This window comes from Globicephala melas, chromosome 10 (genome assembly GCF_963455315.2).
Source record: "Globicephala melas chromosome 10, mGloMel1.2, whole genome shotgun sequence".
Classification (NCBI taxonomy): Eukaryota; Metazoa; Chordata; class Mammalia; order Artiodactyla; family Delphinidae; genus Globicephala; species Globicephala melas.
The window spans coordinates 22669201-22695613 of record NC_083323.1 but is presented as its reverse complement, the minus strand read 5'-3'; the positions used below and the strand labels follow the sequence as shown (position 1 = coordinate 22695613).

Here is a 26413-nt window from a genome sequence, read left to right as displayed (position 1 = left end):
AAAATTAAAATATTTTTAAAAATTTATTGACTTTAAATAATTTGCCTAATGTTATAAATAATATTTTTAAACCCTTTACACTATAAAAAAATTGACCATCTAATTAAAAATTACCCAACTGGGGCTACCCTGGTGGCACAGTGGTTGAGAAGCCGCCTGCCAATGCAGGGGACATGCGTTCAAGCCCTGGTCCGGGAAGATCCCACATGCCACAGAGCAACTAAGCCTGTGCACCACTCCTACTGAGCCTGTACTCTAGAGCCCATGAGCCACAACTACTGAGCCCACGTGTCACAACTACTAAAGCCCGCACACCTAGAGCCTGTGCTCCGCAACAGGATAAGCCACTGCAGTGAAAAGCCCACGCACCACAACAGAGAGTAGCCCCCGCTTGCCACAACTAGAGAAAGCCCAGGCACAGCAACGAAGCCCCAATGCAGCCAAAAATAAAAATAAAATAAATTAATTTTTTTAAAAAATTACCCAACTGAAAATAGGTAGGGCTTCCCTGGTGGCACAGTGGTTTAGAATCTGCCTGTCAATGCAGGGGACACAGGTTCGTGCCCTGGTCCGGGAGGATACCACATGCCGCGGAGCAACTGGGCCCATGCACCACAACTACTGAGTTTGTGCTCTAGAGCCCGCGAGCCACAACTACTGAAGCCCACGCACCTGGAGCCCGTGCTCTGCAACAAAAGAAGCCACTGCAATGAGAAGCCTGCACACCGCAATGAAGAGTAGCCCCCACTCGCCACAACTAGAGAAATCCCGCGTGTAGCAACGAAGACCCAACGCAGCCATAAATAAATAAATAAATAAATAAATAAATAAATAAGAAAGAAAGAAAATAGGTAAAGAATATAAGCATACAACTTGCAGATGACAAGATACAAATGTTCAAAACCACATATGAAATATTGTTCATATGAATAAACTCAGTTAATAAAATAATGAGATAAAAAGTTAAGAGTAAGTTAATAAATCAAGTTAATAAGATAATGAGGTGTCAATTTTTTAATATATTTATTTATTTATTTTTGGCTGCATTGGGTCTTTGTTGCTGTGCACGAGCTTTCTGTAGTTGCGGCGAGCAGGGGCTACTCTTCTTTGCAGTGAGCAGGCTTCTCATTGCAGTGGCTTCTCTTGTTGCAAAGCACGGGCTCTAGGCATGCAGGCTTCAGTAGTTGTGGCACGCAGGCTCAGTAGTTGTGGCGCACAGGCTTAGCTGCTCTGCAGCATGTGGGATCTTCCCGGAACAGGGCTCGAACCCGTGTCCCCTGCATTGGCAGGCAGATTGTTAACCATTGCACCACCAGGGAATTCCCAAGGCATCAATTTTTGACTATCATTCTAAGTCAGAAACCGTAAAGGGCCTGTGATTTTACCCTACCTGCAAGCTAACAAATTAGCTTACCACAGTATAATATACATTCTGACAAAAGAATATAAGGCACCCCCCTAAACAAAATAGATGCTCTGATCAGCAAATACATGTATAAAAGCTGTTTGGTGCTTATGTTCCTACTTTTAAGCAATTGGCATTCTGGTATATGCATCAGTCTCCTAGAAGTTTGGTTAGTGTGAGTCAATCACCACATATATGATCAACTCTGAATATTAACTGATACAGTGATATTCTTGGACCTGCAAGTCTGGGAACAGAGTCAGGACCCATATTGATTACATCAAGGTACTGTCGACCTGCTGGGCAATCAGCCTTTCCCAAAGACATCTCTCTCTCTGATCCTTCGCAGGCCTTCATCAAATCAGAATATTTTCAGCTGTTGCTCTTTTGAGATCACTTCAACCTCTCTCATTATCATAGTCATTTCCAGTTTGTTAGTACTGGTTAAAAAATACCATCCAAACTTGAACACACTACTCCAGACACAATCTGAACAGCACAGAGTATATCATCTGCACTGGACCCTATTCTTGTCTGAATGTGCCCTAAATACGAACTGGCTTTTTCACCAGCTGCTATACTTGTAGAATCTTCTCAAATTTGTATTTAACCCCAACTCCCAAGTCTTTTTCACGTGGGAAAGGAAGATAATAAACGTAGATGAGAGCTTGTGCTGTGGAATCAGACTTCCTAAGTTTGAATTCTTGCTCTGCAGTGTGCTGACTAGGTAATGTTGAGAAAGTTACTTCTTGTCTTTAAACCTTAATTTTCTCACCTGTAAAATAGCAGTGATAACAAGAACATCCACCTCAAAGGTTTATTGTAAGGATCAAGTAATTTACCTCAGGAGAACTACTTGGTACAATGCAGGCTATTTCCCATGCATCCCACATTGCACTGAATTCATCTTATTTAATCCTCACAAGAATATTATGAGGTACATATTATTGCATCCATTTTACAGATGGGAAATCTGAAGTGCATAGAGTTTAAGTAGCTCGCCTAAGGTCAAAGAGTTGCTAAGTGGCAGAGCCAGGGTTGCAGTAAGTTCTTCCTGACTTCTAGTTCTCTCTCTTGCACCATTTACATGCATTCTTCCCCTTCCTGTATTTCTACATTTTTTAAGCCTTTACAGAGCATAATAAACAGCTAGGAGTACAAACTCTTGGGGCAGACTGCCTTGTTTGATAAACTGGAACAAGTTACTTAATCTCTACTTAAATGATCTGGGATAAGTTACTGAACTTCTCCATGCCTCAGTTTCCCTATCTGTAAAATAAGAATTTTATTTAGCAATACCTAACTCAGAGATTTCAGAGCTGATTAAGTAAGACAGCATTTAACACAGTGTCTATCCACTGGCTAGTACACAATAGACGTTGGCTGTGTTATTCCCTTCCCACTCCAGGTCACCTTGCCAATACCAGCCAAGTCTGCTTAGGAAACCATCCTAGAGTATTTCCAGGGATCCACATCAAATTTACAAAATTTCTCTGAACTCTCTCAAACACATACTTTCCTATATCTGTCAGACTATGTCTAGAGTTCTTTTACTCACTTTTATGAAATCCAAGATGATAGGGTTGAAAAGAGGGAGAAATAAAGGCCATCGTAACTCATAATAAGCATAATAAGGCCCAGAAATAATAGAAAGTTGGCTTCAGCTATGACTCATCAAGGGCTATTTGCATCAGTTCCTCCTGCTTTGCCACAACTCACTCCTCTTATTGCTCAGCCCTATATATTTATCAACCGCAACTCACATTTGTGGGTACTGATTACAAAATGTTCTTTTGTACATCGGCCCAGATGCCAGGAGATCCCACCCCCACACTCAGAAAAAATGGGTTCAGATAAGTAAGCTTTCAGTATTTCAAGGCTGAAGGAGAAGGAACTCATAAACCCCACATAAGTTCTGTGAGATATTTATTACTGTCCCCATTTTACGGCTGAGGAAGACGGGGCTTGTCAAGGCCATTATTTGTATTTTACCCAAATCACTGAGTTGATTGGGGTAGAGATAAGAGTTGACCCAGATCTCCCACAATGCCACTCCAGGCAGAAAGACCCTGTGGGTTGCCAATAGCAATGCTTCCCAAATTGTTCCTCCATCCACGTGGCACCTACAACAGTTTTGCAATACCTTCCTACCTCCTATAGGATTATTTACTTAATTTTTTTTAATCAATGTACTTTTTGCTACCTAAATTAGTTAGAGAATTCCCGTCTAAATAGTAACGACTGTGAAACAACAGGTTTTATATACCATGTATATTTTATATAATAAATTTTAAGTGTATTCATTTTCTAGGGCTGCCATAACAAAATACTATAAAACTGGGTAGGTTAAAACAACTGAAATTTATTCTGTCACTAGTCAAGAAGCCAGAAGTTCAAAATAACGGTGTCAATAGCGTTGGTTCCTCCTGGAGGAGAAACTATTCCACACCCCCTCTCCTAGCTTTTTGATGTCCCTTGGCTTGTACAGACATCATTCCAATCTCTACCTCAGTATTCACATGAGCTTTTTCTCTCTGTATGTCTCTGTCCAAATCTCCCTCTCCCTTCTCTTATAAAGTCATTGGATTCAAGGCCCACTCTAAGATTATTTCATCTCAAGATCCTTAACTAATTACATCTGCAAAGACCCTGCTACCAAATAAGGTCACATTCTGAGGTCCTGGGTGAAGTTCTGGAATTTTGAGAGGGACACAATTCAACCCACTACAACATGTGAATAACGACTACAATTTTTTTGAAAGTTTATCCACACACCACCAAAAATCATCTCGCATTCTGATAGTGGCTTGCAAATCATGCTAGGGAGACACTGATGTACACAATATTTGGAGGTCCTTGGGCACCTCCCCTAGCTCTAAAAGCAGATTTTATAGTCAAGGTGGTTGCACTTCCTTCACTACATTTGAACCAATGTATGTTTTTGGTAAATCAAGAAGTTAGTCCCCTAGATAGAGCTGATTCTCTGGTTTTGAGATTTCAAGAAATATTATTAATAATATATTGTTTCAAGTGTTATTTCAAGAAGGTAGATGAACACTAGCTTATTGCATGATTCATTATTTTCTGAAATCAGCAGCTGGGCACGTACAGGTCTCTGTGGGATTGTATTTGGGGATTTAATTAAGTCTTCTCTCCACAGAGAAAACCAAAGCCAATTTAAAAGAGGCCATTGGGCAACACTGGACATTGTGAAATTCCATTTTGTGCAGAAACGCAGGATGCCTGACAGCATGGTACTCAGGAACCCAGAGTAAGCCCAATAACATTCGGAAGACCTTACTCTTCTAAGTGCACAGACTTCATCCCTCTCTAAAGGTATGCATTGGATAAAGGAAATTAAAGATCTCCGGGAAGACATTTTTACTGATCATTCTTCTTTTTAACTTAGATGCTTTTTTGCTCCAAAATCTTAAAAATTATCATTTATCAAAAACATAAGAGGGCAAACTGTCTTAAATTAAAAATTATCAGATGGTGGAGATCAATTATTGCATGGGCTTAAGGCAAAATATTATAAAAGATGTATAAGAGCAGGGCTTCCCTGGTGGCGCGGTGGTTGAGAGTCCGCCTGCCGTTGCAGGGGACACGGGTTCGTGCCCCGGTCCGGGAAGATCCCACATGCCGCGGAGCGGCTGTGCCCGTGAGCCATGGCCGCTGAGCCTGCGCGTCCAGAGCCTGTGCTCCGCAACGGGAGAGGCCACAACAGTGAGAGGCCCACGTACCGTAAAAAAAAAAAAAAAAAAAAGATGTATAAGAGCAGATGCTGTGCTTGGAAACATCTCAATAAGCACATTTCCACAAACACATATGGTGTAGGAGCTTTCACATACATACTACCTTAGTTTTAATAACTGAGTTAAATAATTCAAGATGGTGTAACCACCATAAAACACTTTAAATAAACTGGGTTGTTGCCGTAACAAATAACCTAAACAAAGAAACAACAACCAAAAAAAGCCACTTAGACAAGGGGAGGTGGAGAAGGTGCCAAACTGAAAGGTTCAGTATTTGTTGGCAAAAACTCAAAGTACAAGATCTGACTAACCCGTACCGTGTGTTTCTACCAACAAACACATTTTAAAGAAGCCACCCAAACTTGCATGTAAGGCTGCTGGCCTTCAAACAGTGTTTGTCACTATATGACTCAATATCACCCAACACCATGGCCGACATAGAGAGCTTTGTAAAACTTTTCTGCAGAATTTCCTCAGAGACTGTCCACTCACCTCACAAGAAAATGTGTTCCTTTACTTTTTAGTAACTCTTAGGTTTTTCATGATGTACATCGCCCAAATAAATAGGAAGGTTTTGGAGGGTCAAGGATGAGCAACTCCAAATGAAAATGTATTGCTTTGCCAGAAACGTACATTTTACACAAGAGACAGGCAGCATTCTGATATGCTTTTAGAGGGAAGGAAATGGGGATGGGGGAGGGTAGAAGGGCCCACTGGAGGAAAAGTTGGAGAATGAAAAAGAAATTGTGGTGTACTCTACCCCTTTCAGGAATTCAAAGCAGGTATCAATGTACTAAAAGCCATATGGAAACACTGCAGGAAAGAAACCTATTTAACTTGGTTTTACATATCTTTTCTCAAACTGACTTGACTGCAAATCCCCTTCTTCATGTAACAACTTTTAACATCCCAAGTCTTCAGGATGTGTTTTGAGGAATGTGCTAGACTAAGACAGTTCCAAGATGGCCCCACTAATTCTTACCTCCTGGGAATCACACCCTTGTACAGTCCCCTCCCACGTTTAATAGATCTGACCAATACGTAGAAAATGATATTGCAGAAATGATAGAGTGTGACTTCTGAGACTAGGCCATTAAAGACATTATGGCTTTCACCTTGCACTCTCGTGGGATTGCTCATCCTGGGAAAAGCCAGCCACCATGTCATGAGGATACTCAAGCTGCCTGTGGACAGGACCACATGTAAAGGAACTAAGCACCATGTGAGTAAGCTGTCATGGAAGCAAACCCTGCAGCCTCAGTCAAGCCTTCAGATGACTTCAGCCCCAGCTGACATCTTGACTGAACCTCAGCAAGGACCCTGAGCAGCTAAGCCAGTCCTGAATTTCAAACCGCAGAGACTATGTGAGATCATAAATATTTAATGTTGTTTTAAGCCACTAGTTTGGAGGTAACTTAAGCAGCGATAGATAACTAGTACAGGGAATATTAAACTAAAGCATTTGGTATTAATCATTTTGGTTTGTCATTTAACCATCACCATGGAATATGTTTTTTACACTATCCTGCCTCTCTAGACACAGTTAATTGGTTAAGGGATGGATTCATACCTAAAGCCAAGCCAATTGGGTCATTCCTTAGGATTTTTGTAACTGAAGCTGGACAAAAAGATTTATTCTCTGGTGGTAAGGCCAAGAGATATGGGACTCAGGAGCTGCCAGTGGCCATATTTCAAATTTCAAAAATTTTTTCCTAAGAAAAAGAAGTTGACAACATAGAGAGAAGCAGGATTGAGAGACTCAGAAAAAAAAAACCTAGTAGGATTCAAGTGCCTAGTTCCAGTGACTCCTGATACCACCTGCCCCTCACCCTTCTCAATGTGAGCCTTCCAACAAGTTCCCCTTTTTGCATAGGTTGGCTTAAGCTGGGTTTCTAAACCTTTGTCTCCAAAAGAATCTTGACTGACACACTCCCACACAACTTCACGCTCCCCCTAGCATAGCACTGGTGACACTGGGCTGTAATCGCTGTTGCTTATCTACCTTCCTGTCCACAGAGAGTGGCCTTCAGGTTCACAGCATCTGCCCTTCTCTGGAAACTGCACTCAACAGGGTAGGCCTCTGACAACCATGTCTATACTTCATTCACTCAAGGTGGACCAATCAGATTTTCCCTCTAGGAATTTGGAACTGAGACCCACAGAGATTGGACACAGAAACCCCTTCACACCAACAATAGCACTCTCAGAGAAGATTGTTAACCTCTAGCCAGTAAGGTGCCCAAAGCTGCCATAGTCCCTGCTCCTTCTGTGAATTCTCTAAGAACCTCCAGTATTCTTCTAACAAGCTTGCAGGATCAATTCTCCTCCCCAAAGCCAAGAGAAACTTGACTAATGCATGCCCACATTACTTAATGCTCCATGCAAGCAGAGAGCTCGCAAGTTCATCACTGTATCTCCAAGGCCAGCACAGCCTCTAGAGTGCAGTCAGAACTAGCTAAATATTTCATGAATGACTGAAGCTCACCGTACTCAGTGGTAGATACTCTTCTTCCCACCTAGATGGGAAGATCTCAATCCTTTTACTTTCTTGCCTTCAAGGTCTTGAACTCCTCTTTCCTGGCCTTGGTTCCCCCTTGTGCTGTCAGCTACAAGGACTAGTGAGTCCTTTGTAGGCAGCACAGCACATCGCTGATCAAGGATATATGTTAGAACTAGAAGTCCCAGGCCTCCCAGCATCCAAGAAACTTTACCACTGACTACACTCCGAGGGTCACGAGCCTATCATCCTGCTTGTACTGTGTACCTTGTCTATGCTGAGCTAGAGCCATGTTGACCAGATGATTTCCATGGCCAGTGCTGGCTTTATCCTGACAATGTCATGTTTCCAGGAGGCTCCTCTGGTTCTTGTTCCCAGCACAGTAGAAGGGGCTTTTTATCATGACCTCACTGTTTTGGGTGGCAAAGGATGAGTTCCAGGGAAATTTCCACCTTTCCATAAAACCATCCTTCTAAGAACAGACTTCGTGTATGAATAGAACGAGAAGAACTGGTGGGGAATGGGACAGAGCATGGGGATTATAAATCAAGTTCAAGAACTTCCAACTGCAAGAAGAGGAGCTAAGAAATCATGAGTAGCAGAGGATAAAGAAGCAAACTGCAGTGGGCAATTGTTTAGTTGATTACCTAAAATTCCCCCACTTTCTCCCATTTCTAAAAGTACTCAGAGTTTCCTTTGGGGAGCTGGCCCTCCTCTATGCTTAGTCATGGGTGGAATTGATACCCCTTTAGCTTCAGACCTAAATAGCCAGAGACAATCACCTTTTACCTCAGTGATCTATCATCATGTGGCATTTCTCTGGTCACAGCAACTGGTGACATGACATAAACTGGTTTAATAAGAGTGAAGCCCTGCATTTTCTTTGATATTTGGAGGAGAAAGTCTATCTTTCTCTGACATGGAAGAAGTATGTAGACCCAGGAGCTGTTGACGGCCATCTTGCACCCATGAGGGCAGGAAGCCTTTGGATAAAGCTGGCACTTCGAAAGGTGAACTTGAAAAGTGAACTAAGTCCTGAGTGACATCACTGAGCTCCTATAGCAAACTAACCCTGAAGGCCATTCTACCTCTCAGTTTTACAGTGATATAAGCCAATAAACTTTCTATTGGGTTAGGTAAGTTTGAGTTCACCTTTCTGGTCCTTAACACCTAAAAGGTATGAACCAATACACAAGGTCTAACTAGCAGGTGCCACATGCTAGAGTCGGTACAGAATATAGGGATGGTTTTCTACAGTCTCTTGGCCCTGCCCCTTAGTGGGTATAAACCTACTGGTTTTAAAAGGGTGGACTGAGAGCCACTCTCTCAGAGTTGTGTTTTGTATAGCTTCTTTTCACAAAGCGAAAAAATGATTCAACCCCCTGAGTCAACTATATTTCAATTTTTAAAAAGATGTGGCATGTACATGTATACAATGAAATTTTATTCAGCCATAAAAAAAGAAGGAATTCCTGCCATTTGCAACAACATGGTTGGTCCTTGAAGGCATTGTGCTAAGTGAAATAAGTCAGATAGAGAGATACAAATACTGTATAATCTCTCTTATATGTGGAATCTAAAAAACAACAACAAATAACCAAGCTCATAGATACAGAGAACAGATTGGTGGTTGCCAGAGGCAGGGGGGGTGGAGGGTGGAAGAACTGGGTGAAGGGGATCAAAAGGTATACACTTCCAGTTATAAAATAACTAAGTCCCAGGGATGTAATGCACAGCATGGTGACTATAGCTAAGAACACTGTATTGCATATTTGAAAGTTGCTAAGAGAGTAGATCTTAAAAGACCTCATCACAAGAAAAAACAAAATTTTTAACTCTGTATGGTAACAGATGTTAACTAGACTTATTGTGGTGATTATTTCAGAGTATATACAAATGTCAAATCATTATATTATACATTTGAAACTAATATAGTTTATATATGTCAACTATACTTCAATAAAAAAAATTTTTTTAATTAAATAAAAAAGCTACCCCACTCCTGCAACACAATGGAAAAAAGACAGTCCCTTTTCCCACTGGAAAACAGAGACAATCTTTTGCAGTTAACAATGGTACAAGGAATCGCAATGAAATTTCCCCCTTAAGGGCCTACACTGTAAACACTGACACTAGACAATTGTCTCATTAAACTTTGTGTTTCCATAATGCTGCACACATAAGAAGTGCACAAGTGTAAAAAATAATTGAATCATTTTACTCTTAGACCATTTTATATTGTACTATCAAAACTTTAAAACTTTGTATAAATGCAGTAGATTTATTCAGAACACTCATTATTGAGACAGTAAGAATTGGATAGTGTTTTCACATTTTCAAGAATTTGAGGTGGGAAAAATAATTAGCAAACTGCAAGGAAATTACTATAATACAATTTTTATGATAATGAAAATCTTTCTACCCTGCTCATTACTGAAACTTAAAAAAACAATCAATGAGGGCTTCCTTGGTGGCACAGTGGTTAAGAATCCACCTGCCAATGCAGGGGACACGGGTTTCAGCCCTGGTCTGGGAAGATCCCACATGCCACGGAGCAACTAAGCCCGTGCACCACAACTATTGAGCCTGCGCTCTAGAGCCGACGAGCCACAACTACTGAGCCCACGTGCCACAACTACTGAAGTCCGCGCACCTAGAGCCCGTGCTCGGCAAAAAAGAGAAGCCACCGCAATGAGACGCCCCCGCACTGCAAGGAAGAGTAGCCCCTGCTCGCGGGAACTAGGGAAAGCCAACGCACAGCAACAAAGACCCAATGCAGACAAAAATAAATTAATTAATTAAAAAACAATCAATGAACATAAACCTTTGGAAATCAAAATGCTATTTAAGTTTTGTTTTGATACACAGGTCTTAAGATCTTAGAATAACATATATATATATATATGTGTATATATATATATATATCAATCAACAGGTTACTCAAGAAAAACACATCATCTGTTTTTCCTCTCTAAAAGGTTCACTCCTAGATGACTTCCATGGCTTAAATCCTGGTATTGTACTGATTTCAGCAGTCTGGAAGCTTCCTCTGACTCTCTCATTATTTAAGCTTTCCAAGTTTTACAACTTGGTTTAAAACATAAAATCAAAACCACAAATTCTCCTTTCCAGAGCTCTCCTAATAATCTCATTTATCTTCAAGGAGACTGGCATCTCCAACGGAATCTTCATTTTCCTCTATGCTTGGTTGTCCAGAATGCCAAGCCCTCTCTCATAGATGATGTCGGACACACATGTCAGCCTGGTGGCAAGAACAGGCTCTGGGCTGAAGAAACTGCCATGAGGCTGCCAAGAAAAACAGCACTCCCATCTCCCCTCCCTCAAGGTCTCTGTGAGTCTGAACCAGACTTGTAATCTGGACTAGGATCTAAACTTCTAGCCTAGGGTAAACCTATCACTCCAGCCAGGGGCCTAGGATTCTTCCAACCTAGGAGTGACTCAGAAGTAGGCAAGTTAAAATCCACAAACCTAAGCTAACCTACACCAGGGGCTGCCTCTGAACCAAACCAGCATTTACTCTTCATCCAATGATTTCATTAACCTCCGATAAAATTAATCAAAGAGGTTCAAGTGGGTTATAACTCTACTCCTTTAAATATATACCCTAGGGCTTCCCTGGTGGCGCACTGGTTAAGAATCCGCCTGTTAATGCAGCGGGTTCGAGCCCTGGTCCAGGAAGATCCCACATGCTGCGGAGCAACTAAGCCCGTGTGCCACAACTACTGAGCCTGTGCTCTAGAGCCCGTGAGCCACAACTACTGAAGCCCTTGTGCCTAGAGCCTGTGCTCCGCAACAAGAGAAGCCACTGCAATGAGAAGCCCGCACACTGCAACAGAGTAGACCCCACTCGCCGCAGCTAGAGAAAACCCGCGCGCGCAGCAATGAAGACCCAGCGCAGCCAAAAATAAATAAATAAACTTATTTTAAAAATATATACTCCCGGGCTTCCCTGGTGGCACAGTGGTTGAGAATCTGCCTGCCAATGCAGGGGACACGGGTTCGAGCCCTGATCTGGGAAGATCCCACATGTCACAGTGCTGCTGAGCCTGCACGTCTGGAGCCTGTGCTCCGCAACAAGAGAGGCCGCGATAGTGAGAGGCCCGCGCACCGCGATGAAGAGTAGCCCCTGCTTGCCGCAACTAGAGAAAGCCCTCGCACAGAAACGAAGACCCAACACAGCCAAAAATTAATTAATTTTTTTAAATATATATATATATATACTCCCTAAATATCCTATTGACAATGTATACTAATATTTAATTGAGTGCTACTGTATTACAGTAATTGAAGTTATATCCTGGGATTATTTGATATTTTTAAAACATCAATTTGCTACAATTGGATTAAATGGACCAAAATTTTTAATCCTATGAGTAAATTATACTTCTTCATAGCATAAAGTTTAGAAATACAAACAAAAAGAAATGGAAAAACATTCCTATGATTTTCTCATCATCCAGATGTACATAGTTCCCTTTCCTACGCATACGCAGCAGGATGACATATAAAATATTAATTGCTTTGCTTTCTAAGACCCTGTGTTTGTTGCTCCCCGCCCCCAGCTAGATGGGTGGGCACCCATGATTTTCGAGATTTTTAGCAGAGGTATCAAAGAGAACACACCACATTTTTTTTTCTTTTAAGACCAAAAGTCACATTGCAGTGTAAAACAGAAAGGATTGGAAAAGATATGCAAATAGTTGAAAACTGTTTTTCCTGGACCCTCCCCCCCCCCACCTCCCACTCCCTGGCTGGTGAAGAACCTCTAAGTTGGGAAATGGGAGGAGAGTCAGGAGAGGAAGCAAGAGGCTCAAGTGCAGAGTGTGGTAGGGGAACTGGGCCCTGCAACGGACTCTGCTGACTGTGCCCTGGTACCCATCTTCCTCTTTCTTTCTTACTCTCAGAACCCCAATTTTACTCTGGTGCCATTTTCCCAGCCTTCTTTGCAGTAAGGCATGGCCAGGTGACAAAGTACCAGCTAATCAGATATGGGCAAAAGTCTGCTAGAGATTTCTAGAAAATATTTCACTTTCTTGATATAGATGTCATCTTTTCCTTCTTCCTCCCTTAAGTGCAGAACTGATACCTAGTGTGCAGCAGCCAGTTTGTAACCATGAGGAAACAAGGCCACAGGCTAAGATAGGTTAGCAAACAAAAAGATAAAGGCCCTAGATGTACACCGTCCAATAAGTAGCCACTCGTTACATGAGGCTATCAAGCAATTGAAATGCAGCGAGTTCAAATAGAGATGTGCCGTGAGTGTAAAATACACAGCGAATTTTGAAGAATTTTAGTACCACCAAAATGTAAAAATATCGCCTTAATAATTTTTATACGGATTGCATATTGAAAGTTTGGGGATATATTGGGTTAAATAATACATATCATTAAAATCAATTTAACCTGTTTCTTTTGCTCTTTTTAATGTTGCTACCATAAATTTTTAAATTATGTATGCAGCTCCCATTATATATCTGTCGGACAGCACTGCCCCAGAACATGAAGGACATCATGGAGTCATTGCACAACTCTTGCTTGTGAGAAAAATAAAGCCTTACTGACTTAAGCTGCCATACACCACGTTCTCTGTTTCTCACAACCAAAAGCATTCCTGGCAGATACAAGAGTCCTTAAGGTGGAGTTTTGGAATGGGTGGAAATTTTTTAAACCCTTTAAAATTTGGGGAGCCCAGAGTTGAGAAGATCTATGAGTTGCGTGTAAGCTGGTGAGGTATAGAGGAGCAGCGATCAGAGAGAAGAAGGGGCAGAGGGGCACATGCATGTATTAAAGGAGCCTAGTTGGCACCCTGGATCTCCATGGCTCCCAGGTTGTCCTGCAAGAGCATGCACAATCTCCCCAGGGCCCAAATGGTGCTCGGAAATAAGCTGAGAGATGAAAAGAACAGCCCAGAAGAAAAGATTATCCTTCAGCCCAGACAAGAAATTGCTACAGTGTAAGGATATGATTTGCTGCCCTGGGGGAATGTTGAGGATGAGGCCCCATCTCCAGAGAGACCCAGCGTCAGGAAACCAGGTGGACCCAAGCCAGGGCCTTCAGGCTGACAGATGGGCAGAAAGACATCTGATGCAGGATGTCGTGGGCAAGATGAAAGAGTAGGCACCCCCTTCCTGTTGCTGCTAAAGTGGCATTTACACAAGCTCCCATTAAATCAATTAAACGAGGAGGCCATTAGACTGAGGTGGCTGTAAAGTCATGGCGGCCAATGTGAGCAAACCAAAATCTAAGCCTGTAAATGACTCAAGGTTACGAAACCAAAATGCTAAGGACAAGCAATCACAAACAGCCATCTAGGCTTCAAGCTGTAGCCAAATAATTTCCTTCCTTTGCTTCTGCACCTTCTCTGTAGGTCCTGCCCCTGGCTCCTGTCCACAGAGCACTCCTAACCACTTCCTGTTTGGCACTGCCCCATTCGAATCAATTTTTGCTCAAATAAACTCTTAAAATGTTTAACATGTCTCAGTTTTTCTTTTAACACTCCCCAGGGGTTAGCGTCAACTCCAGGGGGGCAAGAGGAATACAGAGAGGAAACAATCCTGAATCTGTCGGAACTTTAAGACTGAAATGACTGAGAAACCACTGAAGTCAACTGGGTTCATCTGGAAGCAACTAAGTACCACTTTCTGTATCCAGAAGAATGGGCAGGGATGGACTCTGGGGGTGGGAGTATGGAGCTAGTAGTCAAAAATTGCGTTTTAGAAAATAATTAAGTCATATTTCTAGCACACCCAATTTCTGTGGCCTTGACACACCCATAGACATACACATGCATGCATTCACACACACATGCACACACATACAGAGTTTTGTGCGTGTGTGTGTGTATATATATATGTACACACACATATATATGTACACACACATATGTACACACACACACACACATATATATATATTTTTTTTTTGGCCACACCACATGGCATGCAGGATCTTAGTTCCCCAACCAAGGATCAAACCCGCGCCCCCTGCAGTGGAAGCGCAGAGTCTCAACCACTGGACCAACAGGGAAGTCCCTGCATATTTTTAAACAAAAATAGAATTGTACTGTACACGCTGTTCTATAATCTGCTTTTCTTGTTTAATGACATATCTGGAACATTTTTACATGGACCAAACTTTCATGCCAGGCTGAAACGTGCTCAGCCTCTGGGAGATTGCATTTTCCAAAGAGGCCTCAATAACATCTATCCCGCATGCTCTTCTGCAGTGTGACCTGGCCACTCCACCATCAGGAAGTGGAGCCTAATTCCCCTCCCCCTGAATCTAGGCTGGCCTTGGTGATTCACTTATACCGACAGAATGTAGCAAAAGTGATGGCTTTGTGACTTCTGAGACTAAATCAGAAAGGCTATGTAACTTTCCCCTGGTTACACTTCGATTGTTCGCTGTCTGGATACTCTGTCTTGGAAGCCACTCACCCTCCTGTAACAAGCCCAAGCCCCATGGGGAGGCCAAGTGTAGACGCTCCAGGTGACAATTTCAGTTAAGCCCAGCCCAGGTACCAGACATGTAAGTAAAAAGTCTCCAGATGATTCCAGCCCCTCACCTTCTGAGTCATCATTAGCTATTCAAGTCTTCCCACCCGAAGCCCCAGGCATTGTGGAGCAGAAGCAAGCCATCTCTACAGTCCCCTGTTAGATTCCTGACCCATGGAATCTGGGAGCTTAATAAAATTGTTGTTATTTTACGCCACTAAGTTTTACAAGGGTTTGTTCTGCAGCAATTGAAAACCAGACCACAGGTCCAACAGTATCCAGAGGGCTATAGACAAAATGTTTGTGCTCCCCCCAAAATTCACATGTTAAAACCTAACCTCCAATGCAATGGTATTAGGAGATGGGGCCTTTGGGAGGTGATTAGGGCATGAGGGTAGTGCTTTGATAAGAGAAACGCCAGAGAGCTCCCTCACCCCTTCTATCATGTGAAGACAGACAGAGAAGACAGCCATCTGTGAACCAGGAAGAGTGTTCTCACCAGACATCAGATCTGCCACAATCTTGATCTTGGACTTCCCAGCTTCCAGAACTCTGAGAAATAAATTTCTGTTGTTTATCAGCCACCCAGTTTATGGTATTCTGTTATAGCAGCCCAAACTGACTAAGACACAGGGGAAACTAAAATAATGTTGCCAGCCTAAAACTAATTAACAAAGCGAATTCTGTATAAACAGCTAATGCAGTACAATGAAAGTCAAGTCCCAATTTAATTTTTTAAAATTATTTCTGCTACCTTTCCCCTTTGTCAATGTACAACTTCATCATGTGTGGCTAATGCACATTACGCGTCAGACACTTTACTAAGCACCAAACATACTAAGCCTTCATTTAATTCACAAGAACCCTGAAAGCAGCATATTTTATTTTCATTTACAGATGCCAAATCTGAGGCTCAAAACAGTTACTCAGCTAAAAAATGGCAGAGCAGAGATTTGCTTGCCAACCCTGTGACTCCAAAACTGCCCACTACACTCCAAGAGAGTCAGCTGTGTAGCACATGCAGAAAAGCTTACGTAGCATAATAAAACCATATTTTCACCATTCATCTAAAAATAGTGAAATCTGGTCATGGAGAGGATTCCACTGCCCCATCCTAGTTCTTTTTTGTGATGGTATACTCTCACAATACATCCACTAAACTTTTACTTCTCAGGGATGTTTATATAAGTTAATATCCTTTTCTCAGCCAAAATTTTTATCAAGCCTATTTGTCAACATATGCACATATAGAAGACCCCCTCCAGCAAGAAACACTAAACATAACATTGTCGATATCAACATACATTGAGCTGTTCTTTTTATACTTTTTTTTTTATATTTTTATATTTTTTTTATATTTTTTTTTTTTTACTTTTTTTTTTTTTTTTTTACTTTTTGGTCGCCCTACACAGCATGTGGGATCTTAGTTCCCTGACCAGGGATCAAACCCGTGCCCCCTGCTTTGGAAGGCAGAGTCTTAACCTCTGGACGACCAGGGAAGTCCCTATACTTTGATTTTTAAGAGGGCATGTGTTGACTTATAACTGGCATTCTGTGACTGTAAGAGTGGACAAATAAAGGGGTGGGGGAGGCACAAGAAAATGGTGAGAATGACTGAAGCATTTATAATTTATCAGGACATTGGTACTAACCCTTCTTGGTGGTTGTTTGGTTTTTACACCGGAAACGGGGGATGTAAGTTTAATACTGAAACTAATTCCTGGGACAGAAACTATCAAATGGTTTCTACAAAGATTCATTTTTATATCCTCAGCTTTGATTGTCCTTTTACATCAACAACAGTAATACCAACAACATCAACAAAAACAATATGAACTTGTAATGAGTGTTCACCATGTACCTGCACCAGGCACTAGGTTAAATGCTTTAAGCGTTCCCTCGTTTAACCTTAATAGCACCAGTGTGATGCCATCATTATCATTATCTGTATTTTACATATAAGGAAACAGCCATGAGTAGCTGACCCAGAGTGAACGTAGGGGAAGCTGTGGAGCTCTCCTTGAACTAAGGTCCATCTGACTCCAGAGTCCACGTTCTTAGCTCTGTCTATTCTCTTCCCATTTGGCATACGCGCTCTTCACGGCGGCCCTGCATCTATTGTACATTCTTCCCATGTTTGGCAAATTTCCCACGTTATGAGTCCCACTCTCAAAGGCAGAAATCAGAAACTCGCTTTCTTGGCCTCTCTTGCAGCCACGGTGCTGACGTGTGACGTAGGCTCTACTAATCAGATACACCCATATGTAAATTCAATTTGCAGAACAATTGGAGGAAACAGGCAGTGTACAGAATTATTCTTCTGGGAAGGGTGGAGGTGGAGGTGCCCAACATGGGAGGTGGGAGGCGGCAGACGTCCCAGTGCGGGTCTTCACGGCAGACAGCAGTAGAGGGCGCTCTAACAGGGTCTTCAGTGGCTGACGCTGTGATGGAGTAGTCAGCGTAGCCAACTCGTCCTTTGCTTCTGGTTGTGAGGCCACCAAGCCTGACTCTGACCCTCCCAGAGTTTCTCTGAGCTATCAGTTAGACCTTAATAAATTATGTTTCTGCTGAAACTGGCTAGAATAACTTCTGTTACATGGGACTAAAAACCCAACTGGCACAATTCCTTCAGAACTTGAGAACAAATATTTCAAAAGGAACCACACATACCTGTTTGTTTGGTTTTTCACAAACTACAATCAATTTTATCATTAATGATTTATTTTAAATGCACACAGCTTTTTCTAAGTGGGTGAGCCTTCGAATAATTCATCAAAAGCAGCAGGACTAGCTAACCTCCTTAGCTATATAGAGAGGTCTACTGACTTTTTCACCAACTGAGAACCATTTCTTTCATAAGCAGAAATCTCCCCAAAATTTCAGATGTACTATTTTCCCCTTTGGAAATATTTTCTTTCTTGGCTTTTTCGCTATTAATATTGATGTGATATATCTGGTTCTAGCTGTGAATTTAATCAAACTCTTACTCCATTGTCTTAACTTTATTCCTAAAGCCAAACTCTGAAACTTTTGCTAAATCTTGTCAGTATTTCATTCTTATAAAATATAATCCTTATCCTCTACCTCTGTTCTACTGATGGATTGATCACTGCACCTTAAATGATGTTATGTAATTGTGAGACATTCAAAACATTTTAATCTGATTTTGCCCACTGATTGTCAACTAATCAACAGTCTTCAATATTACATGTGGTGTGCTTGTACCAGAAATATGGTAACAAATGTTGACTGCCTACTTAACAGCGCTTTTTCCTTATTACTTGCTCACAGAGCTCCCAGTTTGTGCAGGCATATGGCAGAAACATGCTCCAAGATGGCGGGCTCTCCCCCCAACCACAACTAATGAACCCTGTTGGTTTCCCTTCCCTTTTGCTTGATTTAGGGGTGGACACGTGGTGGGCACACAAATCTGATCAATCAGACTGAGGGGTGGTCTAACTTTGGAGCAATTTATCTTCCTGGTAAAAACCTCTGTCTTCCTATTTTGAATGCTATAATGCATGGATGTGATAGAGTTGGCAGCAGCCATCCTGTGACTCTGAAGGACTTAAAAAATAATAATAATAAAATAAATCCACAAGGTCTGCGAGAACAAAAGAAAAGACAATAGCAAAAAAAAAAAGTGCTGGAAACTAGAAAACAGATGGATGAGGTGTAATCAATGGCAGACCCAATAGAGTTGAATCCTAAGCTGGCAATGAGGAAAGCTGAGAAACAACACATCAGAATCCTCAAAGGTTTCAGGAACTGGTAGTACCAGAGACCTCTGGTACTGGAGATGGAAAAAGATGGTAAAATAAGGAGGCAGCAGTTAACCCGCTGGAACAATTTATTCATTCCACACAGCTAGATCAATGCCCGTTTCCAACACCAGCAAAAAACTGATGGTTTATTCACTAGAGAAGGTAAAATAGTGTTCTCTGGACTTGAGGACTGTTTAAATTATGGATACTGTACTGAAATCAGGTGTATTAAGTAACGGTGTGTTCACTGAAGGCTGAATGCTGAGACCCTCAGCTCTCTTTCCTTATTTGGCTCCCAAAACATTGGCAAACAGATCTTAATCCTCCAGATAGATAACTGAAACGCTTTCCAAGTAATCTAAGTAGCCCAAGAAGAAAGAACTAAAGATACCGTCAAAGGGATCGAGGTTAATCATTCAGGACACCTACAGTGAGGTTCCTAAAGTGCACAAGTTACCCATACTCTCAAAACTGCAAATTATTATTTTGGGGTCTCACTCAATCAGGAGCAGACAATCCAGGATTTCCAATGATCTGAGAAAAGCCCCTAGCGTAAACACTGGGAACCAAACAAACAGAAGGAGAAGGAACTTGAAGGAAACAGAAAGGAGAGGAAAACTTCTGAGACTAACGTTCTCAAAGAGAAAAGAAAATATTTTGCTTTCATAAAACTAGAACTAGAGGGCTTCCCTGGTGGCGCAGTGGTTGAGAGTCCGCCTGCCGATGCAGGAGACACGGGTTCGTGCCCCGGTCTGGGAATATCCCACATGCCACAGAGCGGCTGTGCCCGTGAGCCATGGCCGCTGAGCCTGCGCGTCCGGAGCCTGTGCTCTGCAACGGGAGAGGCCACAGCAGTGAGAGGCCCGCGTACCGCAAAAAAAAAAAAAAAAAAAAAAACCTAGAACTAAATGCTACTTTAAAAGTATAATCTGAAAAAAAATAAAAGTATAATCTGAGTATAAGAACGAGCACTTGATGAAGTAAGTCAGAAAAAGACAAATACCATATGATATCACTTCTTTGTGGAACCTAAAATATGACACTAATGAACTTATCTACAAAAGAGAAACAGACTCACAGACATAGAGAACAGACTTGTGGTTGCCAAGGCGGGGGGGAAGGGATGGACTGGGAGTTTGGGGTTAGTAGATGCAAACTATTCTATATAGAATGGATAAACAACAAGGTCCTACTGTAGAGCACAGGGAACTATATTCAATATCCTGTGATAAACCATAATGGAAAAGAGTATGAAAAATAATGTGTATATATATATAACTAAATCACTTTGTTGCATAGCAGAAATTAACACATTGTAAATCAACTATACTTCAATAAAAGAATGAACACTTGGAAATTTAAAATATGCTAACAGATTTAAAAACCAGAGGATAAATTTGTAGAAATCTCCCCAAAATGGAGCAAAAAGACAATGCTATGAGAAAAATTTTAAATTAAAGAACTAGCCCAAGAAGTCCAACATCCAGATAATAGGAGCTCCAGAAAGATAAAAGACAGAGAAAATAAACAGAAGAAAATAATCAATTCAGAAAAATGTCCTAGAACCACAGGGCATAAATCACCAGATTGAAAGGACGCTCTGGAAGCCATACCCCATGGATTAAAAACAGAACCACCCATGACACACTATTGTGGAATTTCAAAACACTGAGGGTCCAAGAGATGATTCTACCAGCCTCCAGAGAAGAAAAAAGGGTCTCATATATTCCGTATTGGAAACAAAATGGTTTCAAATCCAAACAGCAATGCTGAAAGCAAAACAACTGTATCAGTCAGAGTTTGGCCAAGAAAACAGAAGCCACTCTAGGGACACAAATAGAAGCGTTTTAATAGAGAGAATCAGAAGCTTATACAAACTAAGGGTTGAGGGTGTGAAGGTCAGAGGAGAAGCCAGTGGAAGCAGTGATTTACAGGCCCGGCAAGCCATAGAAAATCTCAGCATCCTAAAATGAGACACTGTCTTTAATCCCAAGTGCTGAAGGACCTGAGGGCCACCTCTAAGAGCTGAGAGCAGTCCTCATTGACAGCCAGCAAGCCAATGGGGATTTCAGTCCTACAGCTGCAAGGAAATGAATTCTGCTAACAACCAGAGGGAGCATGGAAATGGAGCTTTCTCCAACCAAGCCTCCAAGTGAGGATACAGCCAATCGACATCTTGATTTCAGCCTTATGATATTGTAAGCAGAGAAGCCAGCTAAAATGTGCTGAATTCCTGGCCTGTGGAAACTGTGGGATAATAAATGTGTGTATGTGTGTGTGTGTTTAATAGATCTTTATTGGAGTATAATTACTTCACAATACTGTGTTAGTTTCTGTTACACAACAAAGCGAATCAGCCATATGCACACACATGTCCCCATATCCCCTCCCTCTTGAGCCTCCCTCCCATCCTCCCTGTCCCACCCCTCTAGGTCATTGCAAAGCACTGAGCCGATCTCCCTGTGCTATGCTGCTGCTTCCCACCAGCCAACTATTTTACACTCGGTAGTTTATGTATGTCGATGCTACTCTCACTTCTCCCCAGTTTCGTCCCCCACCCCATGTCCTCAAGTCCATTTTCTACATCTATCTCTTTATTCCTGCCCTGCAACTAGGTTCATCAGTACCTTTTTTTTTTTAGATTCCATATATATTTGTTAGCATATAGTATTTGTTTTTCTCTTTCTGACTTACTTCACTCTGTATGACAGACTCTAGGTCCATCCACCTCACTACAAATAGCTCAATTTTGTTTCTTTTTATGGCTGAGTAATATTCCATTGTATATATGTGCCATATCTTCTTTATCCATTCATCTGTCAGTGGACATTTAGGTTGGTCCCATGTCCTGGCTATTCTAAATAGAGCTGCAATGAACATTGTGGTACATGTCTCTTTTTGAATTATGGTTTTCTCAGGGTATATGCCCAGTAGTGGAATTGCTGGGTCATATGGTAGGTCTATTTTTAGTTTTTTAAGGAACCTCCATACTGTTTTCCATAGTGGCTGTATCAATTTACATTACCACCAACAGTGCAGGAGGGTCCCTTTTTCACCACACCCTTTCCAGCATTTACTGTTTCTAGATTTTTTGATAATGGCCATTCTGACTGGCATAAGGTGATACCTCATTGTAGTTGTGATTTGCATTTCTCTAATAGTTAGTGATGTTGAGCATCTTTTCATGTGCCTCTTGGCCATCTGTGTGTCTTCTATGGTGAAATGTCTATTTAGGTCTTCTGCCCATTTTTTAATTGGATTGTTTGCTTTTCTGATATTGAGCTCCATAAGCTGTTTGTGTATTTTGGAAATTAATCCTTTGTCCATCGTTTCATTTACAAATATTTTCTCCCATTCTGAGGGTTGTCTTTTTTGTCTTGTTTATGGTTTTCTTTGCTGTGCAAAAGCTTTTAAGTTTAATTAAGTCCCATTTGTTTATTTTTGTTTTTATTTCCATTACTGTAGGATGTGGGTCAAAAAAGATCTTGCTGTGGTTTATGTCAAAGAGTATTTTTCCTATGTTCTCCCCTAAGAGTTTTATAGTGTCTGGTCTTACATTTAAGTCTTTAATCCATTTGGAGTTTATTTTTGTGTATGGTGTTAGGGAGTGTTCTAATTTCATTCTTTTACATGTAGCTGTCCAGTTTTCCCAGCACCACTTATTGAAGAGACTGTCGTTTCTCCATTGTATATCCTTACCTCCTTTGTCATAGATTACTTGACCATAGGTGCGTGGGTTTATCTCTGGGCTTTCTATCTTTTTCCATTGATCTATATTTCTGTTTTTGTGCCAGTACCATATTGTCTTGATTACTGTACCTTTGTAGTATAGTCTGAAGTCAGGGAGTCTGATTCCTCCAGCTCCACTTTTACCCCTCAAGACTGCTTTGGCTATTCGGGGTCTTTTGTCTCTCCATACAAATTTTAAGATTTTTTTGTTCTAGTTCTGTAAAAAATGCCACTGGTAATTTGATAGGGATTGCTTTGAATTTGTAGATTGCTTTGGGCAGTATAGTCATTTTCACAATATTGATTCCTCTAGTCCAAGAATATGGTATATCTCTCCATCTGTTTGTATCACCTTTAATTTCTTTCATCAGTGTCTTACAGTTTTCTGCATACAGGTCTTTTTTCTCCCTAGGTAGGTTTACTCCTAGGTATTTTATTCTTTTTGTTGCAGTGGTAAATGAGAGTGTTTCCTTAATTTCTCTTTCAGATTTTTCATCATTAGTGTACAGGAATGCAAGAGATTTCTGTGCATTAATTTTGTATCCTGCAACTTTACCAAATTCATTGATTAGCTCTAGTAGTTTTCTGGTGGCATCTTTAGGATTCTCTATGTATAGTGTCATGTCATCTGCAAACAGTGACAGTTTTACTTCTTCTTTTCCAATTTGTATTCCTTTAATTTCTTTTTCTTCTCTGATTGCTGCAGCTAGGCCTTCAAAAACTATGTTGAATAAGAGTGGCAAGAGTGGACATCTTTGTCTTGTTCCTGATCTTAGTGGAAATGCTTTCAGTTTTTCACCATTGAGTATGATGCTTGCTGTGGGTTTGTCACATATGGCCTTTTTTATGTTGAGGTAGGTTTCCTCTATGCCCATTTTCTGGAGAGTTTTTAGCATAAATGGGTGTTGAATTTTGTCAGAAGCTTTTTCTGCATCTATTGAGATAATCATATGGTTTTTATTCCTTAATTTGTTAATGCAGTGTTTCACATTGATTGATTTGGTTATGTTGAAGAATCCTTGCATCCCTGGGATAAACCCCACTTGATCATGGTGTATGATCCTTTTAATGTGCTGTTGGATTCTGTTTGCTAGTATTTTGTTCAGGATTTTTGCATCTATGTTCATCAGTGATATTGGTCTATAATTTTCTTTTTATGTGTTATGTTTTTCTGGTTTTGGTATCAGGGTGATGGTGGCTTCATAGAATGAATTTGGGAGTGTTTCTCCCCCTGCCATTTTTTGGAAGAGTTTGAGAAGGATTGATGCTGTTACATTTGTGGGAATTTGTTACATGGCAATAGAAAACTAACACACTCACCATGGCCTGCTGTTTGGATGAGCTGAGGAAATTCCCTTCACCCACAGAAGGGGTCAGTTTTGATTTCCTCTAGAGAGTAGAAGAGGGGCCATAGAGGCAGGAAAGCATCAGATAGAGAGCCATCCATCGCCTGACTATATTTCTGCAGATGTCTGTCACCTGACCCAAACTACAGCAGATGGTCCAACTGTGGCATATCCTGTGTTTCCCAGAACTCACTCTTGATCTGACCCCTGACTTTCCAGAAGGAGCTCTTGGATTCTCTCAGAAGTGCTAAAGACAAACTTGACTTGGGGAACTGTAGCTTATCTTCTGAGAACCTGCCACAATGGTCGTGCTTGCTACTCAGTTGTCAAAAATATGAGCAATAGGGCTTCCCTGGTGGCGCAGTGGTTGAGAGCTTGCCTGCTAATGCAGGGGACACGGGTTCGAGCCCTGGTCTGGGAGGATCCCACATGCCGCGGAGCAACTAGGCCCGTGAGCCACAACTACTGAGCCTGTGCGTCTGGAGCCTGTGCTCTGCAACAGGAGAAGCAACGACAGTGAGAGGCCCGCGCACCGCGATAAAGAGTGGCCCCCGCTTGCCACAACTAGAGAAAGCCCTCGCACAGAAACGAAGACCCAACACAGCAAAAATAAATTAATTAATTAATAAACTCCTACCCCCAACATCTTCAAAAAAAAAAGAAAACCACAGCTTTAAATATATCTATCTATCTATCTATCTATATCTATCTATCTATCTATCTATCTATATGAGCAATATATTACCTAAGGTAAAAGTATAAAGCAAAGCAAGGGATAATTACCAAAAAATAATCAGGCTAATGGTTACCTCTTGAGGAGGAGGGTGGAGAATTTGATTAAAGAAGAGCACACAGTGAATTTCAAGTCACTGCAATGTTTCACTTGTTATCCCAGGTAACAGGGACACAAGTGTCATTTTATCAGTATTCTTAAACCCTACATATATATCTTATACTGCCTTCTGTGTGTATTATACTTCACACATAAGTGCTTAGCAAAAGGTAGTGTTATTAGAAAATCAACGGTGTAAAGACATGAAACTAAAGATTAACTTTTCATCCTGACTGCTTTGCCCTTGAATGCCTTTCCCTAGAATTTACTAGAATGTTAAAAGTACTGGTCATAGGAAATGGAGTCCCTAAAATCCAGAAACGCTTTAGAGTCTCCATTATGAGAAAAAGGTGGAATATTCAGTAAACAATATTAGATTGGATTCATACCTGCAATATTATGATTTATACATGTCTCATATATATTTGGTCTCCATCCACACTTACTGGCTCACAGCTCCCAAAACCCTTGGAATTTCCTGAGCAGCAAGAGCAATGGGATATTTGGTCTCTTGTCCTCAGTCCCTGAAAAGGCTTCAGGAAAGGTGACTTCTGGATTCCTCCCAAGGGTGGGGGCTGGTTGTCAAGAGAACCAACCATGTGCTTAGAGTGTTGGAACTTTCAGTCTCACGCCCCTAACCTCCAGGGAAGAGATAGGAGCTGGAGGTTGAATCAATCGTCAGTGGCCAATGATTTAGTCAGTCGTGCCTGTGTAATGAAGCCTCCATAAAAACCCAGAAAGACAGGGTCTAAAGAACTGCAGGGTTGATGAATAGGTGGAGATTGGGGAGAGAGGCCCCCCTGGAGAGGGCATGGAAGCTACACACCCTTTCCCCATACCTCACCCTATGTATCTCTTCATCTGGCTGTTGATTTGTATCCTTTAATATCCTTTTATAATAAATTGGTAATCTAGTGAGTAAATGGGTTTTCCTGAGTTCTGTGAGCCATTCTAACAAATTAAGTAACCCCTAGGAGGGGGCCATTGGAACCTCCAATTTATAACAGGTTGGTCAGAAGCACAGGTAACAACCTGGGCTTGCACCTTGTGGGACTGAGCCCTTTACCTGTGGAATCTGGTTCTGTCTCCAGGTCAACAGTGTCAGAATTGAGTTGAATTCTCAGACACCTGGCAGGCATCCAAGAATTGCTTGTTGGTGTGGGGAAGCCTCCACACACAAATTGGAATTGGATCTGGGAACTCTTTTGGAATACCTCAAATCTTACACCAAAATAAATTACAGGTGGGTCAAGACTGCCATGTAAAACAATGAAAACCTAAAAGTACGAGATGAAAATACAGAAGGATTATTTTCTAATCTAGGAGTAGGAAAAGCCTTGGTGAGCATGATATAAAACATAGGAGCTATAAAAGGAAAGCTATGTCTGAATACATTTTTTTAAATTCTGCTCAGGAAAAAAACAAACAAACAAAAAACACCAAAAACAAACTCAAAAGACATGAAAAACTGGAAACAACTATTTGCATTCCTACAAATCAATAAGAAAGAGACCAATAACTCAATCGAAAATGGGCAAAGGATATGAACAGACAGTTGCCAGGCAAGGAAT

General features: G+C 41.3%; 1 long non-coding RNA gene across 1 annotated transcript in view; it reads right to left on the bottom strand.

Moving 5' to 3' along the window:
* LOC115852986 (uncharacterized) overlaps positions 1-26413 on the bottom strand; it is a 394615-nt gene that overhangs the window by 355851 nt on the left and 12351 nt on the right. The window lies entirely within an intron of this gene.